We start from the raw sequence: 5512 nt of genomic DNA on the forward strand, positions 1-5512 counted from the left end.
TCAGGGGAAGTACCCATCTCTGCCCCTTGGGCCCAATAGTCTCCAAGCTTGGGGTCTGGGCTTCACCAGGGATGGTGAAGGGTTCCACGGAGGAGAATGTGACGGGCTAGGCGGTGGCAGCCTGGCCTGGGGAGTTTGAAAAGTTAAAATATGATTGGTGGGGGAGTTTCCCTTTTCCCCACCAATCAGACCTGTAGAAGAGGAGAAGGCTGCCCCTTCCCTCACCCAGGGGCCAGGTAGGGAAACCAAACCTGAGTGAAGATTCACCTCTGATATCTCCTGATTAATCTCACCAGTCACCTGGACGGGGACAAAAGGGGCAGTGCACTCTGGAGAAGACGACGACGGATGAAGGAAAGGAGTCCTGAAGAGCTGCTGAGAGCTGGCCAGTGGGGTGGAGCAGTTGCCCCAGAAGGCAGTGGCTCGGCTCGACTCGGCCAGTAGGCACAGTAGGCGGTATGTGGTGAGTCTCCGGTGGGGACGTGGAGGTGCAGGAGCCGCAGGAGGCAGATTGGCTTGGCTGCTTGGTGAACAAGATGGTGTGGAATGAGTCCTGGCAGGGATCCTCAGCCTGGAGCCACAGGAGATGGCTTCACTCAGCTACAGCAGTGCATAGGGCGGCGTGCGCAAGGGTCCAGGTGGGGCCGAAGCCCTCGGAGCTGGGAGGGAGCTTGGCTTGGTGCACAGGGTGGCGTGCAGCGGGTCCGGGAGGGGCCCAAGCCCTGAGCTGCAGGCTGCAGATTGGGCCCCTTTTCTGTTGATTCCCGACGTGAAGCTGGGTGGCTGGCTCAGCATGCGGGCAGCACATGGAGGATCCTGCAGGGACTAGAGTCCTGGAGCTGAAGGTAGCAGCCCAGGTATTGATGGCTTAGTGGTAGAGTTCTTGTCTGCCATGTGGGATACCCAGGTTGAATCTGCAGCCAAAGTGCCAGAAGGGTGAGTTGCTGGGAAGAGAGAATCCCCACTGGGGAGAAGGGATCTCTTCACCTCTTTCTTCCCTGGCCCCTCCAGGGTGCCTGCACTTCATATTTTGTGAAACCCTGTCTCTCAAGCTTTGTTGTTGATTTGGCTCTGCTAGATGTATATGTGTACCTAACCTTTACTGAATACTCTCTTGCTCCCTTGCACATATGTCATAACCCAACCCAGTTATTCCCTTATTAAGTTGTACATGGTTAAGTTCCAACTGGTGTCTCAGCTCTACTCTATAGGGAACAGGAGGAGAGCTGCTCCCCATAGGAAGCTACACCTCCCATAGTACACTAGTACCCACTAAATCCCTTCAATTAGAGAGGGGGTACCTTGTTTGAGTACCATCCAGGTTACACTCATCCTCCCAGGGTGCGTCTACATCTTGCCATATGGTGATGTTGCTATGGCACCATGCTTTAGCACTTCCTTTTGAAAGTATTAAAGCACGGCACAGTATGGTGATCATGTACCTGGTGATCATGTGTAGACACATGTCACCATAGGGCAACGTGTAGAGATGCCCTGATAGAACAGATATGAAATGGCTGCTACTCATTCTATATTTAAGGTTGCAGGCTAGTTTATTTTTAAACATGAATTTCACATCCTCTCTATAATCCATCAGAAAATTCAGAATGAGCCTTGAAATGGGTAGGCTGGGTCTAGGGAAGAGGAGAATAAGAAGCCATTTGATCAAGAGATTTCTAAAATAAGGAAGTCTAAAAATGAGCTGTTGTTAAAGGACAGAATTGTAACATTATGTATGTGTGCAACTACAGAGAAAATGAATAGGATACAAAGTAAGATTTTCTCACTAGACTCTCCGTTTGATACAAGGGCATATATCAAGAGCAGTGTTTATAACTATTTAGGAACTAGATTTTAGACGAGGGTGCATGACAAAGTGCTGGCAGTTGCTGAGGTCCCTCACTCTCCCTGCTTCCTCCACACCTAACAGAACATGGAAATGAGACAGTGGGGAGTGGGCCTGAAGAAGTTCCTACTGGACAAAGCTGACTGAGGAGAAGTGTTGCTAATACAAGTCAAGCAGATGTGGGGACTTACCTCAGAGCCTATCACAGAAGCTGTGGCCCAGTCTAGCTCTTTACATAGCTGGCAATCCTCCTGTGGGAATGATGGTCTAATAAGCCAAATGCAGGCTCATTAGAAAAGTGGCTTGACTTGAGCGTGACCTGTCCCCTGAAGTCACATTTGCTGAGGCCCAACAACATTTTGTACAAATGGAGGAGGAATGTCTGGTGGTAGCTGCATGAGGTGTAAAAGGGTATTTGAGGGCAGGAACGGAAACCTGATTCCTTCTAAGCTATCGAATGATGATGGAGGGTAGAAGTGCTAGGGATAGAGGGAAAAGCTACAGGAATATGGAAGGTAAAGGGGAGCAAGGGAACACATGAGGGTATAGATAATTTGCTTTTACAGGGTCAGAAGCAGGAAATAGAGACAAAGCCCTCACCTGCAGGAGTCCTGGACATTTTGTTGCTCCAAAGTCCATGAAGATGTCATAAAAAGTCTCTGCAACCATTATTTCACTTTTTGTCTAGTCCTTGTACTTCTCTTTATTTGTAATACAAATAAGCGGACAGTGTCTAGAAAATGTAACAAGCTTAGGCTATGCATATTAAATTCGGCACAAGTAATGATGACTATAGTCATGGTTACCAACACTTTCTATTACAAGATTTTGTTTTCAGTTGCTTACAAAAATTTGTTAACCACAAACCTTTCAGGCTCAAATTTTCTGTGCCAGGATTCTGTTTCATGTATCTTGATTCAAAGTACAATGATTCATCACAGTGGAAGCAACAGAGGTAGACTTACCTACTGTGGAAACCTGAGTATAAATTTCCTTCTCTTTGTAAGCATTTTTTTTTAAATTAAAGGTGGTTTAAACCTTTCCTTCAGATGTACATGTGGAACTTCTAAATGTTACATTAATGGATCTTTATGCCTGAAAATATATTGAAGCCTGATTCTCATTTTATACAAAAGCCACTTTCATGTCATGCCATGCCATGTCCTTAGACCAACACCCCTAGCACCTGTCCCCCATCAGAGCCTGATTCTCCTGTAACCTAAGGACACTTCATACCATTCAATTTGTTCAACTGGGAATTACAGTAAGTTTACTATATTCTGTGCCCACTTTACCACCATCACCTCTGTACAAACACTATACAAACGCATGTAAATCAGGACAAAAATATTTTTTGAAATCAAATTAATGAATACTGTAGACGTTTGCTTTTTAGAATATAATTGGTATTTTTCTGGTTCTGAGATGGCAAAACCCCTTGCTGAAAGGAGTACTTCCAGGGGATGTGGAGGGACTAATTGCATCTGCAGGTGGAGCTTGGGGACCCCCAGCAGCAGGAGGTTCACCTTGAGGAACACCAGCTGCTCCACCAAACTAGGATCCAAAGAGGTGCGGTGGGGTGTCACTGCATCCCCAGCAATACTGAACACCCTCTCGCCTGGAACATTGGTTGGTGGCCAGGACAGGTGTTCCTGGGCAACTGTGGCCAGATCCGGCCACATCTGGCTGTGGCTTGCCCAGTAGGCCAAGGGGCTGCACAGCAGCTGCTCCATGTCCTCAGCAAGAGAGGCAGCCACCAAGGCCCGAGTGCTACCTGCCTAATGGTGGTGTCTGGTACCTCTGGACCTCACCATAGAAGCCATGCCCTTGGCCCACATTAGCAGTGCCTGTGGTGGAAGAGGAGACTGGCTGCTGGATGGTGTACTGGCACAAGACAGTGGATCCCCCTCTTCCACATCCCCCCAACTCCACCCTTCTGCCTCCCTGACTCTCTTCATCAGCACCTCCGTTCATTGATTCAGGGTTTTTCTGCTGCATATGCTGATGCTCCCCTTCACCTTCGGGTCACACATGGCAGCCAATCGCCAAGCTGGGGGCAGGGCACGGGGGGGAAGGGGGTGGTGCGCTCCCCAGCAGACCCAGATGTGGACTTGAACTACTTCTGGTCCACTTCTAGGTTTTTCCCCGAGCACATGGGGGGCCCCCCCCCCCCCCGGCACTCCTGCGGGACACCTGCTACCTCAAGGTATGTAGAAAAAACTTTTATAGCTGTGCCTGTGTCTGAATTGCTGATTTTCTGAATCAGCATTGAATCTTCAGATTCGGCCAAATCGACTCAGAGACAGTGATCCGAATCAACTAATAGAATCACTGTCCCTGATTTGAGCTGAATCTGAATCCAAATCGAATAGGGCCTGCTTCGCACACCCCTACTAGAAGACACAGGCCAGTAACTGACCCCAAGGCAGAAAGCAGCTCAGTTCAAAGAATGCTGCTTTTTATGCTGGTTTTCCATACCTCCCCAAGAGCACTGGGATTGGAAGGGACCTCAGGGAAGGATCACAGTCACTGCCCAGCTACAGAGTCAATATCAGAGCAGTCCTTCCCTCCTCTTCCTCCTCCCTCTCCTTACTTTCTGTTCCTTGCAAGCAAGCCCAGCTTCGAAACTCAAAATGTTTCGAAACTTTTGAAACATTTTGACAGCCCTCATTTTGTTTCAAGGCTGTTTCAAAGCCTTTCGTTTTGATTTCACTGTTTTGAGCTTGAAACAAGCCAAAACAGTGTCAAAATGAAACACCCGGCAATTTCACACAAACCTAATGTCTCTGTGTGTGCACCTGTGTATGAGAGTGTTGCACTATAACACAGTCCAATTTTTCTTTGCATTCTGGGGAATATTAGTCTAGAACTCAGTACTATGAGGAGAAAGACTAAAATCAATGCATGAGTTTGATTGATAACTTGGTACTTTGTGATGTGGAAGTAGTAACATGCAGGTATATACATCAGTGAGAAAGAATAGTTTACACTAGGCCTGTGAAAAGCCTTGGATTCAGATTTGGCTGATTCGGGGGATGGTGATTCAATTCGGTGATTCAAATCACTGTCCCGAATCAATTCGGCCAAATCTGATTCAGAGATTTGGCTGCAGCCAAATCAGCTGAATCTCTGAATCAGCCCCATCCCCTGCCCACTCTCCCAGCTCCCGGCTCTTTGGAAAAAAAAAGCCCCCACTCACTGGCTGCTGCCAGGTGGGAGGGGCGATTCCCATTGCCCCCCATTGCCTCATGCCACATGGGGGGCTCTGCCATGAGCCCCCTGACCCCTGCCCACTCTCCCAGCCCCCTCCACCCCCCACCTTGCCTTGCCTTGCCTATCCCACCTCCTGGCCCTTAATAAAAAAAAAAAAAGCCCCAAGTCACCCTGACTCGCCGGCTGCTGCCAGGTTGGGGGGGGATCTCCGCTGCCCCATGCTGCATGGGGGGGCTCTGCCATGAGACTGCAGAAGCCCCAAGGCCACTATAGCAGCTGAGAGCCTGGGGGGGGGGGGTTGATTTTTTTAAAGGGCCTGGAGCTGGGCTGAGTGGTGCAGTCATGGGTGGGGGTCAGGGACTGGGAGAACAGGCAGGGTCAGGGGACTCATGGCAGAATCCCCCACACAGCATGGGGCAGTAGGGGATGGCTGTGGGGTATGGGGGGTGATTT

The sequence above is a fragment of the Gavialis gangeticus genome, unplaced genomic scaffold (genome assembly GCF_001723915.1).
Source record: "Gavialis gangeticus isolate Ggan-Ray unplaced genomic scaffold, GavGan_comp1, whole genome shotgun sequence".
In the NCBI taxonomy this organism is placed as follows: Eukaryota; Metazoa; Chordata; order Crocodylia; family Gavialidae; genus Gavialis; species Gavialis gangeticus.